This window comes from Neodiprion pinetum, chromosome 4 (assembly GCF_021155775.2).
Source record: "Neodiprion pinetum isolate iyNeoPine1 chromosome 4, iyNeoPine1.2, whole genome shotgun sequence".
Taxonomy (NCBI): Eukaryota; Metazoa; Arthropoda; class Insecta; order Hymenoptera; family Diprionidae; genus Neodiprion; species Neodiprion pinetum.
In genome coordinates, this window is record NC_060235.2 from 38,142,236 (window position 1) to 38,157,594 (window position 15,359).

Below are 15,359 nucleotides of genomic sequence, written 5' to 3' on the forward strand. Positions count from 1 at the left end.
ATTGAAACTCATATTTGACGATTTCCACGATATATTCAGCTCTATTGTGTATAAATTTCAACTGATCACGAATGATTTTCAATGAGTTGAGGTACCTCGATTGATTCCTGCTTAATCCATCTAACATATCAATCATCAAACTTCCTGTTAATTTACAATTAACTGTCCAACCGTTAAATTTATGACTTCCTCTAGCCAGCGAATGGTCCGCAGCCGGACCAAATCTTCCCGCTGTTCGAATTCTGGCCGAACTCGGTTACGCCAAACCCTCATCAAGTCTAGTCCAAAGACAGACCCTCAACCCTGCATTGCAGACAAACTTTCCGTCCAATGCCGGCTCGTTCGAACGAAACTTGCTCGGCTTTTAGAGCGTCACGGGGTCCTCTCGTCTCTGAAATTATCATCGGTACGAGGATAACGATTTCAACCCCCCCAAGGAGCAATTTTAAGTTAGTCGTTGTATAAACGACGCCTCGACACGAAGGCGCGCATGCATCAAATTCGTATAACAAACGTCCGTCCGGCGATGTCGTGTCTGACCTCAACAAGTTGTCGTACTTTAATACTTGTTTCGCTGCGCCCAGTTCGTGGACTTATCTTGTTCTCGTCGAGGGTCGGATTGTCCAACTGCTCGCTTGTCTCCGTACCGGGACGAAGGCTATCGTGTCGACGACGAACGCTGTTCACCTCTTATCTGACCCTCTCCTCCCCCTCCCCCCCCTCCCCTTCCACTTAAATATCCAAAACGCGAAAAAACTCACACTCGCATGTCCACGACACCTCGGAACCTGCATTTATCTTTATGCTAATTTAAGAGTATTCCCACAAGCCGCGAAGTCAGGTTCCCCCCCCCCCCCCCTTTTTTTCTTTCTCCTTCTCGATCACACAGATACGGATTTTTTAAACTGACGAACACGAATGTTGTATCGGTAATGACCAGCGATGAGCGAGTAATATTTCGTTCTGTATTGGAGTTTTCTCGTTTCTTCGAAGCAAAGAAAAAAAAAAAAAAAACATGTATGAGAAACTGTAAGAATACTTTTCACCAACCTTTGTTCGAGGTTAATGCTGTTGGAAAGCTTGCCGCGAGAGTTAAGGATCGTGAGATTCGATTGTTTGAGATTGAAATTGGCCACTTTTGGATTCGGTATCGAGATATACATAATGGGTCGGGAGGGGGGGGGGGGGGGGGGGTGGGGAGGGGGAGATAATTTTCAATCACATATTCCAAAGGCCATGCGACGGTGTGTTTTTCGGGGGACACCGGGAAGATCGAGTGAGTAGATTATGCGTAATATTAATAAAAGTTGAGAGTAGACGATTACGAAAGCTGGAGGGGGAATTTAATATCGTGAGATAATAATTCTCGATCGATAGTATACTTATATATATACATATGACGCTGTATATACGTGTAGGCGTCAGAGGTCGGCGCGTGGTCGCGTTGTTGAAAAGAAGTCGACGTTTAATCGAGTGGACGACTCGAGGATCGAGGCATCAAAGCGGGTCTCTTGTCTGACTTTTTGAAAAAGGAAAGATAAACGAAGAACAAAAAGCAAAACAACAAGAAAACAAAAAAAAAAAAAGAACAAAGAAAACAACGACGCGGCGCCAGGAACAAAGTCCATTGTCTCGTCGGAATTGATTAGAGGGTCCGATCACCGATGATTGCCGAGTTGCCGCACCGACAGGCGTGACGCTCAAGCGTCGCGACGCCTGGTCCGCAAGGGGGTGACGAGTCACTTTAATATTGACAGGTCATGGGATGAGAGGGGGAAATCTTTGACCCGGATTCGTTGCCGTCTAAGAGACCCGAGGCGAGCACCCGCGATTAAAGTTTAAGGGAAGATCGCGTCCTTCGGCCTCTCGCTTTGTCCCCTCTGATCGAGCAAAGAGAGCTTTCCCGATCCCACGTCCTTCCCGTCTCGTGGTCACTTATTCCTCATCTCGGCTGTGCTCTCGGACGTATGAATATTTACGACCCTTCAGTCCTCCGCGACGCTCCCGTCGAGGGTTTGAAACGAACAGTCCGAGACTCGGGATGCTCCCTTCGCCGCTGTTTCCGCTTCGCCGGAAGTACGAGAGAGGCGGGTGGAAAGAAACGTGAGAACGAAGTCGAGGAGATGTAGACAATTTTTTCGAACAAAGTTCACGGGGCGTGTTTATTTGTTAGAAAATTATCAACACAGCGTTTATTATTGGAATAATTATTTCACCAATCCTATTTTACGGTGACCGCACGCACGTGCTTTTTGATATTTCTCGTCCAGTCGGAACGAGCGTGAGCCCGAGGCCGAGATGCTTTGTGCCAAAGTAGGTATGCGCTGCATGCAGCGCGGATGAAAAAGGTGGGATTTTTTTTTTTTTTTTTTGATTTTTTTATTTTTTGTTGTTGTAGCGTTGTTTCGCCGACGCTTTCCAACTCCGGGAACCCAGACGAATCACTGTCTGACGCAAGAAACGAGACCCCTGCTACGTTTCTACCAGTTCGCATTTCCCCAGAGCCTCGGAGGAGCCCCATTATTTCTCTCCGCCTCTACCCGCGCTCTTTATTCCTCCTCTCCTCTCTTCTCTTCTCGACCCTGTTACGCTTCTTTATGCGGTCAAGATTTCTCGCCCGACAACCGTGAAATTGATATGAAATTATCCGTTATCCCGGGGTAGTTTCTTTTATCCGTCCTGGCTTTTCCACCGTGAAAGAGTTTCAAAGGTTTTAAGCCTCTCGCGATTCTCCGGTCGTATTTTTACGAAGAAGAATACGTATAAACAAGGTCGAGACGGAGGGAAAATAAAAGCGGGAAAAAAAAAAAAGAGGCGAGTATAAGAACGAGGATATAAGAATAAGAAGAAAGCTCGGCGAGTCGGGTATGCAGAATCACGCAAAACTTTGAGAATTACCCCACGGACCATAAATAAGAAAGAAACTGACGGCGAAACGGGGCCGGGGGGGGAAAAAAGGGGGTCGAGACCCCGTCGGGTCTGGGATCAAGGGACACCCGATCCGGGATCCCTGGCTTGAGTTATGAAGTGGAAAGGAACGAGTGATTTACCGTGAAACCGTTGATAAACTGCGACCGATTAAAATATGGTTCTTTGCCTGCCGGGGGCTTGATCATCCCCCGCTCCCTTTGCCTCTTCTTTTAATCTCCCTTCGTCGCTTCGCAACAATTCTCCCTGCCTTAATCCTGCGTAAACAATCTTTCTTCCTAATTTTCGTAAAACACCCGGGTGAAATTCAACGACGAATTTTCAGAGAAAATAGCTTCCGTATGTATATCGGCGATATAATTGTTCCGCACATTTGGCTGATTGCGAAATTCAAAATGGCAGATACCAGATTACTAAGAGCATAGAACAAACGCAATTTTCATCAGGAATCGCCGATTCTTGAGACCGATTTCGATCACTTCGCATTTCTTATCTGATTCAGAAAACAGGTCTCCCTGATTTGGAAACCGATTGCCGAAAAACGTGTATCAAATAATTCAGTGCAACGTCCGAATTTCACGATTGTTTAATTAACATCGAGGCAAGTGTGCCTTGATTAAAGGCGTTAGGCGGATACCGAGACAATATAATCGCCGCGATAAGCTCCCGTGTCTGAAAGGTATAAACAATCCGATTCCACGCTCGTATTTTCATCCCCCTTAGGAAGACGCGCCGGGTGCAAGGGACGTTACATACCGGATATTACTGCGCGTGATGCGCATGTTCGAAGTTGTCTATATGCCCGAATTTCAATATGTATTACACCTACGTATAATATAAATATGAAAATAAATATATGCACCAGACGCCCTGTTTTATTTATGGTTTATCTCGTCCCGCCGCCATCGCGGATCGTTCGACGCAGTCTCGAGTACACAAGGTTGCCAGCATTGCAGTTTACACTGCAGGGTATGCATACCTAAATCAAATAACAAGCAAGTGTGTACGGGAAACGCGCTCTCAGTTATCAGAACCGTTGCGAGTGAACCTAGGTACAGAGGATTGTGGCGTTTAATTTAAGCTGAGAAATCGAGAAAGCGATGATTAACGTTTACTCTCTTTGACGATTAGCTCTTTATCGAGAATGTATAATGGCAGTGATTGTTACTCCTAGAAAAGTGGCATTCGTGCAACCGGTTGATATTCACACCTACACATTTCTGTATACCTACGTGTTATATTGTAAACGTACAAAGGACTATATCGCGTGCAACTCGATTGCTTCGCTATTTTGTTTTTTTTTTTTTTTCTCTTCTTCTAGCATATTTATTTTCCTTAGAGATACACGAGTTATACTGAATCAGACCGAGGAGTTTATACGGCGCAGAAATTGATTTCTCGCACTGTTAAACGAAGTTCATATATAATTTGTTACGACGGTGTACTCTGTAGTATTTTAATGATTTTACGAAGAAGAAAAGAAAGCAAAAACTACCCCTTATAAACGAGAGCATCCCTGCACTTTAATTTTTTCTTTTTACTATATATGTACGTCACAGCCGGCTGCAGATATCGTGCTGTTATTTTAGCCGAGCGTCTGGCTTTCGTTTTTTATTTTGTCTGTTTTTTTTTGTTTTCTTTTTTTTTGTTTTTTTTTTGCAACCCCCGTCGTGACGTTTATGCGACAAATTTAAAGCTTCAACGCTGGCTGGATTTGAAGGTATTTATTTATGGCTGAAGTAGTAGCTGGTAACGCGTTGAGAAATGCGTTTTTATTCGTCACGTACTTTTTCTCTCTCTCTCGGTTCTGTTTCGTTTCGTTACGTTTCATTTTTTTTTTAAAGTTTTTTTTTTTTTTTTGTTTTTTGTTCCTTCTCTTCCGAATGATATTATTACAGACGGCGGGCGTGTAGCGAAAAACATTCTCTCTCGTTCACCGCGCAAACTGCACCGGCACTACAACCACTTTGTAATTTGTCGTTTTAATTGCTCTGTTATACGTGTGTTTGAAGTCGCGGCATTATAATACCCTGCGCAACGTGGCCGGTTACGCTTTAGTTTGCCAAATTTTACTATCAATTTGTTATTCCGCGCGTTTAAACGGGCAAATTAATAATACCGCGTTGGTATTGTACAAAGATATACCGTGCCTAGTTGGGGAATGCTTCATCCCTCCTCGACGCGAAACGAACGACGACGAAGCAAGGTAAATAAAATGTTTTGACGAATGCGGTTGTCGGAAACTTTCCCGTATTTATTTTATACACATGCATCTGTGTGTGCGTGTCTCTACGTGTATTTCTATGTACGTAGATTATAACCGTTTTTCGGATATATATTGGTATAATAACATTTTGTTCAAACCTTCTACCCTCCGCATATACAGTCGATATTTTAACTGGTTATTTTCGTGTTAACGAGTTGCTCATGATCCTGCACCGTATGACTATTATTTTTTGCTTCAGTTTCGTTGACGCAACGCTTCACGGAAATTAAATTTTTTTGGAAATTACACTACACCTTGCAAAAATTCGTAAGACTCCCTACAAGCGAAGGACGATTTTTACCTACGCGTATACGTATACCTGCAATTCAAGTTTCGACCATGTTGCAAATATTATTGTAACTTTTTACTCGTTTTACGTTTTTTTATTTTTTTTTTTTTAATTTTTTACTTATTTATATTAAAGCGGCAAGGGTAAGTTCAGGAGAAGGGTTCAACCGCGAAAATTAAGGGCACAAGGGATCGAGAAAGACAGAAGTAGTGGGAGAAAAAAGAGGGAAAGAAATTCTGGTTTTTTGAAATCCGAACCGAGGTGAATAAAGATTTATGAGGAATAGAAAAAAAATGACTCGGTGAAAAAAGAAATGGGGGTAGGGGGAGAAAAAAAATTGAAACCTCGAGTAACACGTGACTCCGCGAGGTCACACGAGGTCACACGAGGTTGCGCGAAAATGTGTCGTGATTCAATATGGCGACCTCCGTAGTAGCAGGCCTGAGACTTCTTCGGTCCGTTTAATCGTCGGAAACACTTTTTTTCACGGCGTTAGGTAAAAACGTTTTCACTGATTTGGCACTTTCGAGGAAGAATTTGAGCCGTTTTTTTACGCCGCAAGGACACCGCCGGCTGGATATCGAGACACTGAGATTCGCCTCCCTCGGCCTCCGAAGCGAGGCGCTGCGAACTCTGATATTGATTTTCGCGGAGAAAACACACACGCGTTGTAAGTGGGTGCCTACGACACGCCGGAGTGCATTGCTCGAGTCCGAAACCTGGTCCATCGGATGCTGGGGACACCCTCCACCCTCCACCCCGAGGGGCGATTCGATCGAGGGAGTTATAAGTTTAACGGTTGAAAATCAAATTGAAAATCAAGGAAACTCGAATGACCGAATTATTCGATGAGATGCAGACGAGGAAATCGGTCGGGATAATCGGAGTCATTGGTAATCGTTGGGAATCAATTGAAATTGAGCCGCGAGGGTTGGAAATCATGGAAATCGTTGAAAGTTTAATTGCGGCAAGCGCGAAACTTTGTTTCGATTCAACGACGTTCCATCGATTTCCATGGTGCTTGCCGAGTGAACCGTACGTTGATTTCCAATCGTTTGCCATTTTCGTTCGAGGTCATTTAGAATGGTTTTTAGTCATTTTATAGTATCCGGTGATCACTGAAAATCATTAGAGAGATACGGAAGTCACTGTAAAAATTAGGGGCAACGTCGGAAATTGGTGGAAATTATTTGATACACTTAAAATCAACGGAAATCACTCGAAATCAATGTTAATGAACTGCAACTATTAATTTGATTTCCAAACGAATGGCCCCTCGAGTCACCCTGCAAAATATCGTTCTTAGCGTTGATGCCGATGCCGATGGTGTGAGTTTCGAGTTATCCAATTAATTTAATGGCTTATTGCAAAGTCTATCGAAATTAAGCTTCCCTACTTTTCGGAAAGATTCGATTCATCTAAGCGTGGATTTGTAGGTACAACAACAGTGATTCGTATTGAATTGAATCAAGATGTCATGCTTCACGTGCTACTTTAAAATATACTTTGTAAAATGCAGAATTTACTCCAGAAACAGTGAAAACCACTGTGTGCAGATTGAAATCTGCTACATTAATAGGGAAAAAATATAGCTGATTCGGGTATTTTTTATTAAAAACCTTGACCAAAGCCTCTCGTTTTCCGCAGTTACGAGTAAGATCTGCTCTTTTTCTTTTCTTCGTGTATACGATGAAAAGCTTTCGATCCAATGTAGAGAAAGACCGGATTTGTCCAACATGCACCTTTCAGATTATCGTTTTTTTTTTACTATTTTTCTCGTCTTGTTAGAGAGCCATGTTCGCGGTAAAATTCCGTTAGAGAACTCAGTATATAAATAAATATATATGTACACGTGTAAACTCCGATACATCGTGGATGAAAATAAATTTCAGCCGTTACACACGGCGATATTTCATTTCCCTTCGCGATGTTATCAAGCTGAAAAGTTCACCCATTTAGTTGATAATATCACCGTTGATATTTTCATCGTTAAAATAGCAATTCACAGTGATAATTATACGAGTAAAATACACACTGAGAAAAATTTCATTTGTTACAGTAACTAGAAAAATTCAGTAAAACAGGTATCGTTAAAAAACACTGTTTGAATATTGTTGGGATTGCGAAAAACGAGGCACGCCTAACAATTTTGCGCTATCGTCGATCCTTTTTTGGTAATTGCAGCGCAAAATCAATTTCTTCGGTTTACTCTAGTTTTTTAGTTAAATAAGGCTTCAACGTCAATTTATCGTTGCACAAGCATTAAATTTTCGCAACAGTTGCAAGAATAAAGGACACTGAACGACCGTTTAGCTCTCCTCGTAAGTATAATACGAGGGATGTATCAAAGGTTCATTTTTCTTCATCTGTCATCGCGTTCTGACAAACGATTTTCACACCGACTTATAGCTCGCCCTGGGCAGCCTGCTCCGTGGTTGCAAGAAAGCCGGCTGGCGCGGATGTGATAAATGATCATCCGACCAAACCTATTGAAACGTGTTTTTGGCTGTTCTTACATTATTAAAAATCCTAACAACCCCCAGCCTCGACGAATAGCCGGAAAACACAAACAGATTTGGATGTATCTAGATTGAAACCAATCATCGGTTTTAACGAAGCTACGTACGAATTCACAGATGAAAATTGCAGGAATCAATAAATTCAAAAACACGATACAACCGCAGCGGTATGTTACATTGTTTGGTAACCGAGAGAAATTTCGTTCAGAATTATGAAACCACTTCTTCCATCCAGGAGAATAAAGCCTTTTCTCCCAATCAGTAATAATCAAACAATCGAAAGATTCTTGTTGAAATTTTATTTCTTGGCCTGGACCGAATCCAATTGATCACTCGCAATCAGCGGCTTGTGCACGTGCGCTAAATTTCGAGCTTGGACTAATTCAAGGGACTTACAAGATTCAGGGTTTCAGGATCTCAGAGATTTTGTGTAACTTGAAGGATTTCAGCGGTTTCCACGAAGTTGCAGTCAGTTTTGGAAAAAATTCAGCGTTCATCGCCTCGTCTCGGGAGGGCAATTGACGTGCAGAGTTATTCCGAATGAGGCAACGTCAGCTCGAACAATACGTTATAAATTTCGTTCGTCCCATGGCTATACCTAACCTAATCGGCTCGGTAAACTGCAGCATAACGCAGACAATAGTGCAATTCTGATGCGTCCTGAATCGTGCAGTCCGCAGGATTTATCCTTGGTAACAGAGGGTTGATACGTCATGGAGGCCGGAAATACATCGGCGCGGTTAGCCATAACGGTGGTAATGGTGGAGATTTATTGTTGCAGTGAAACTTCCGAGCAGCGAACACCTTCGAGACTGAAAATATTGTCGGTTATCGAGGAGCGTCCGCTATTCGGAACAATATCACCGTGTAAATTGTGCAAAGAGAAGCGTGGCTGTAACGGATTTGCGGCTTACGTGAAAGGAATTAGCGACGCGATCGCCTGTCGGAGGAAATCCGCAGGTCAAAGTTTACCCGTGTACATTATATGTATTAAATTCAGCAATTCCGGAAGAAGGGACCGACGAAAAATTGGAAGGCGCGCGCGCATTTCTGCCGGGATTTCCGGCACACGCTCGATTCCCAAGACCCGGAGTGCCTACGCAATACAAATTTACCACGACCCTCACCTGACGTTTATCGCTCGATCAGACCGCGGCGCCAAATCCAACAACCCGAAGCGGAACACACGGGACATAATTAATGCGTTGGGTAAATAAGTAATTAGCGACTCACGGTTCCACGGTTTGGCCAATTTTCCGAGCTCGGGTTTGACGGTACAGGGTATCCGTTTCGTTTTACCGTACATAAAGCTCCCCTTCGCCCCCGGATGATAATATTTTCACTTTGAAACACGCGCAAATTATTGACATTATTATTACGGTTACCGTTACCGTTACCATTGTTGTTATACTCGGAATATCCGTCAGATACACCCCCGTCATTAAGCCTTACCAATCCCCTGTTTTCCCTTTCCTGAAAAATTTTCACGGAATTTTTATCACCCGCAAAGAGTGTGCGTATAAACACGCCAACGAAATCGAAAAACTTTGATTTATTTCACCGAGATTTTTTCACTCGCCAAACAGGGCTTATTGCGTTGTACAATTTTTCACATTTCTGTCGACTTTTTTCAACTATCGCTTGATGTCGGAATTGTTTTTGAAAATTTTAACACTTTCGGATTTAGGGAGGATTTTTCTTTTTGCTCTATTTTTTTTTCTTTTTTTTCGTCGGAACTAGATTGAGGTCTTATTCGTTGAAATTACAACAATCCATCTCGTTTTCAGACATTGAAAAATGACGCACGATGATATTTTTTTCTAAAACTGCGAATAATAGGACCGACCAGTTGAAATTTGTTGATCTCAAATCTTGTCAAAGAAACAAAGAAACACGAAGTGTCATGTATTTTTGATATTTTGGATTACGCTATTTGTGAAGATCATAATTTGGTCGTTCGTTATGATTTTTCATTTGAAACAAAGCCGAATGAAATTATTAGCAGGCCGTAAATAGAAATGAAAAAAAATTCGGTCCAATTATTTTAAAAAACTACGCTTCATACGCAGGTACGGAGGGTAGCAAATTTTTTTTGTAACGAAACTTTCCCGTTGAACACATATTTCCATTGAATCTAGTTCAATTACAGATTTTTCACCAGTTTCGTATTACTTTTTTTCTCCGATTCATTTTTATTCAGAATACTACCGAGAGGCGTGCCTCGAATGATGATGATGACGAACGCCGCATGAGACTCGAGAGAAATTTCGTTCACCCTTCCATATAACGGAATTCAACAACGCGTAGAAATGTATTATAGGTATAATACGTATGAGGTAATGGTGTCTGAAGACACGGATATAGAAGCCTAATTTCGAACGGTATATGCCAACATTTCGGCACCGCTTCAGACAGCCAAGGAGAATCTTCCGCTCGTTTAGGGGCCCCATAAACCAGGGTCGTAACAGTTTTCCTTCTGCAGTTTCTCTTTGAATCCCAAGCCGCCGAATGGCTGCCCGTAAACATTGCGGCTATACCAACCCTCAGATTTCGCGACGGTTCATGATTCACGAAAATTTTGCAAAATCCTCGAGAAAATAACGCGGAGAAATGAAGCATGGGAATCACTGTTTCTTCTTCTTTCGTTTGACATTTTTTTCTCCTTCTGTCTACCGAAAAAATCAGATTTCTATTGCGCGAATGCATAGAAAATTGGGAAATAAAAATAAGAAAAAAAAAGCTCCGAAGCGTCACAGCTTGAAACAAATCGCTGCGGGAACTCGGAATGCTTAAGATTCCCGAAACTTACATTGCATATGTATAAAAGGGTGTATGTATAAAAGACGTTTCGCACCAGCTCAGCCATTTTTTTTTATCTTCTCAGATCTGGTCCATAATTGGTTATATAGTAGTACTACTTAAAGTTACTCTCTGAGAATTTTTCCTGATTTTGTAATTTACTAGTTACGGAAATGGCATTTTTTTTTTTTTTTCAACCCGTGTATCATGGAAGATTAAAGTCGGGCAAACAAAAAATTTTAACACGAAAACGTTATGTTTTGCCATGAACTGTTTAATGCAATATATGTGATAGTTTTGATGCCATGCCAGTGTAACATATGTCGCATCAAATAGTTCATGGAAAAAAGGAACTCAGATGTATTTTAATTCACCTTTCTCGATAAAATATTTCTTCTACTCGGCAAAAATGTCGAGTTCCATGATGCCAATTTTTTTCATACGTTTTGCAATACAGGAAAATCAAAGGTACGGCATTGGTAGAAAAAAAAAAGAAAAATTTCGTCAAACACATTATATATATATTGCATTAAATAGTTCATGAAAAAACATTACTCTTTTTCATGTTAAATTTTTTTTCGCCCGTCTTGAATATTCCACGATGTACGGGTTAAAAAATTTAGAAAACTAAAAGAAAACATTTCCAAAACGAGTAAATTAAAAAATCTGAAAAAAATCAAAGAGATCACCTCTAAGAAATATTACCAAATAACGAATTAGGGAACAGATCCGAGGGGATAAAAACCAAGTGACTGATTTTGTGGAGAACGCCTTATACGTATATGAGGCAAGCTGCGCTTATATACGCAGAGTATTATACCGAACCATCTGCTAGTTCAGACAATTTCGGTAAACAAAACTTCCAACTTATGATTTCTTCAGTTTTATTCAGTTTTTCTGCCTTCCCCCCCCCCCCCCCCCCCCCCCCCTTTCCTTCCTTCCTTCCTCCGCCGAAGGGTAAGTGGAAAAAACAAACTTTTTCACGAATTGCTGCCGTGGGAGCGGCGCACGTGCAGCAAGCAAAGGCTCGGGTCAATCTCGTTGAGAAATACGCTTATATTCACTTGCATTATATATAATACGAGCGTAATATATTTTCCTTCCTTATATACGAATAACTCCGATGACATTTTCGCACCCCAGAAACAAAAAAATCTAAAACGTCAATGTCGGAAGAAAAAAATGGAGGCGATTTGAAAATCTGCAGTACAACAACGATGCGTATTTATAAATATATATACATATAATTACGATTAATTATAGGCAATTAAACCGGTCAACAGGTAGACAAATTTTTCATTTTATTTTTGTATTACGATTGATTTTTCCTTGACGCTTACTTCTAGATGGACTGAAAAACGCGCTTCCATACTTTCCTTAAACTTTGTTATTTCGCAAGACGAAAAATCTGTCATCTCAGGGTGGCTGATTTTTAGTAAATTTGCCAAACACGTAATGTAGAAATTGAAATCCATGAATAATTAGGTATCAATCTAACACCGTAGATGATGTCAAATTTCCGCATAGACCATAAAAATTGTCTATGCGTCCGTAGTACAGCTGCTAACTGGTAAATTTTTGACAATTTTCCTACCACCGCCATGTTGTATCAGCGCAGATCTGTCTTACAAGTAAGAAGTACCGTCAGCTTCCTCAAATTCGAGCGTTATCTCTCACTGAATTCGAAAATACCGCTCTTCCGTTGAGAAGAACAAATGTTTCGCAGAATATTATCAATCTCCTCCACTCGTGAGGTAAAATAAACGAACTTAAATCCCATAGACAAAAATCGTGTAGTCTGCTCTCTAAATTTGAACAAGTGAATATTCACTGATTCCCAGTTATTCTTAAGTATACCACTGGAAAAAAACAGTGCATACGGACCGACGTTACGGTGTCTTTTCACCGATATCCCACTGATTTTCTCCAGTGGTAGACTTATAACTGATTGACACTTAGAGAGTGACGCTGGTGTTAAAAAAGCTACTTCTGGCCCTTTGGAATCCAAATCCATTCAGCATCCGGCGCGCGTCACGCGACGTGCATCATTCGGGAAACGCGAAATACCCGCGTTGCAAGCAGGATCGCGAATCGGTTCTCTCGTCGCGAGTCCTTCCGGCACTCCGCGTTCCTGCACCGAGCGACGCGCATCCCTTGCAGCCAATCCAGAGCCGGAGCAGCCGATCGAACGGGCCGGCATATCGCGACCGAATCTCCCGGTAAATCATATTGATTCCGCGTTAAAACTTTGATTTACGATAGCCTGTATGGTGCAGGAAAGCCCACGAGTCCCGTTCGAGGCTCTCCTTTCACGTCCCGTACGTCCTGCAGACCCGGGGTGACCTCGCTTGGCTAGTACATCAAATTTATGTATAGAACGCGTTATACCGCCTCGGTACCTGCTGCAGGATACCCGCCTCGCGTTACACGACGATAAGATCGCCGTACCGTGCGCACCCTCCAATAATCTCTTCTCGATGTATACGAGCATCCGCGCCAAATTGCCTGCCCCTGCCCGTTACCCATTTCTGCAGGATTTTCCCCCTCGGATACCGACCGGGAATGATCGCTGAAAGTCATCGGCGAAGCTCGAAGCCACGGGGAAACACCGCGGCCACAAAGCGCGTTCGTACGTTGGATATTTGGGATGTTCTTTGGATTGGAAAGATGTTTTGTTAGCGTCCAGCGGAAGGAGAAAATGGTCTTCCAGTAGGCGGAGGAACCCGAAGAATTCACATGGAAATCGGCTGGATTTTCAGTACGTTACAGTACGCATTATTCCGATCAGAAGTTCTCATGGACACAAGTCCCAAGAATCGGTGGTTTCCGATATACGATATTCGGAAGAAGGATTTCTTTTTATATAAATGGATTTCGTGATTTTCATGAATTATAAAGCCTGGAGGAAATTTGAAATAAAACAAATCGCTCAAAAAATTGCGCAGTTCATTATCGAAGACAGGCAGAAAGCTGTCATTGATTTCATCCATGAACTCGCTGGGTTACTGGAAGGGGATAAATGGAACGTCAGATTTTGCGCGAAGAAAGATACCCTCCGACTCTTGCAATAATCGAGTTGTTCCGTTTTTCACGCGTCCGCGTCTCTGCAAATCGGCCGTGCAGCTTTTGAGTGATATATTTGATTTCAAGTCCCCCTTGAAGCTTTCTAATTCGTAACAATGACGTAATCCATAGATATGAAAAAATCCACAGACCCACCTTCCAAACTTTTGATCGGGAGAATACGTACTATAAAATACTGAAAATCCATCCAATTTCCGTAAGGATTCTGCGACGTCCTTTCCGACTACGGTCAACCGAACCAGAAAACAGATGCCTAGATAGGTATACCTGTGTACACCTCTGCACAGCGTAAACTTTGAAGAACTATAATAACAATAATCATATCGCAGTCACAACCGCAGTTGCCTCTCGAAGTACGTTGGTAGATACATGTATACCCATGTACGCCTCTCAACTGCGGTCGTAACATCAACATAATTTCCAGAGTCACCGGGCGCAGTTTCAATGAAGCACGAAGTACGTCGGGGTACGTAACCAGGGCTCATAATGCCAGAAATTCGCTTGGAATTTGACCAAAGTAACCTTAAACGCCGCGCATATGCGTACATAAATTCCAGGGCCTTGTCTAAGTGCTTGTAATGTGCATAAACGGAGAGGCGAGAGAGTTAACCAGATCTGATTAATTCTGCACCTCTGCTAATTCTTCTCGGTGAGGATAAGCCGTTTTCCGCAGTTCCCGGATGCTCGGATCCATTAGCTCGGTATATCGATGCAAGCCAATGCTTGAGACAGCAGGATCGTTCGTCACATTAGCCTTCGGCGTTGCTCCACCGTGCCGGGGTTCGAGTCCCGGTTATGTTTCCATGCCCTACTTAGCTTTGACACGTGACGTCAAACGCTTCCTCCATATCGCCGGAGCAGTCCGCACGCTCTGTATTTTGATTACGGAAACTCCTGCTCCTGCAGGATTCAAACCGCAAACGCTCCTGCACAGGATATGGGATTTCCCGATTCACGTTGACGTGAATCCAGACCTAAAGTCTTATTTTTGCCAACGAATTGATGAGAACGAATTAAGCAAAATGTCTCTGTTGTGTACGGATTCTCAGTAAATTGGGCAGAACGCTTAAGAATTAATATCGATCATCAATTTGAGAAAAGATTTTCTACAATTCTACAACGTTGAAAATGTTTAAACCCTGTGGTGTTTGCAACCTGATTCCAGTGTTTTTGAGCTAAATCCGAAGTCCGAATTACAAAACCTTATCTCAAATCGTTCGTGTTTTATCTTTGCCTCTGTTGTTCAAATTTCCTCAGAATCGTAACTTTCCCAAAGTCTGCCGATGCAGTATAATTCACATTCACTGTAATTGGACAAAGTGAAAATTTGCTTAAAACTTACTTCCGTTTCGCCAACTTCTAACCCACATACCGATTCATCCCCAATCTCTTGTCCCTTCGATTGTCCGAGGTGAAAGATTCGCCTTCGTTGAAGCTTGTCGACTGAATTTCGCCCTTCTCCCTTACACCCTGA

General features: G+C 42.3%; 1 protein-coding gene across 10 annotated transcripts in view; it reads right to left on the reverse strand.

Moving 5' to 3' along the window:
• The window catches only part of LOC124216367 (agrin), a 319,987-nt gene that overhangs the window by 30,298 nt on the left and 274,330 nt on the right, over positions 1 to 15,359 (reverse strand). Inside the window, exon 1 of one of the 10 annotated variants that reach the window (XM_069135302.1) lies at positions 5,909 to 6,068. The exons of the other annotated variants lie outside the window; for them this stretch is intronic. The gene's annotated coding sequence lies outside the window, so the exon portion shown is untranslated. Of the gene's footprint in view, positions 1 to 5,908; positions 6,069 to 15,359 lie in introns of those variants that run through there. 10 annotated transcript variants of the gene reach the window in all.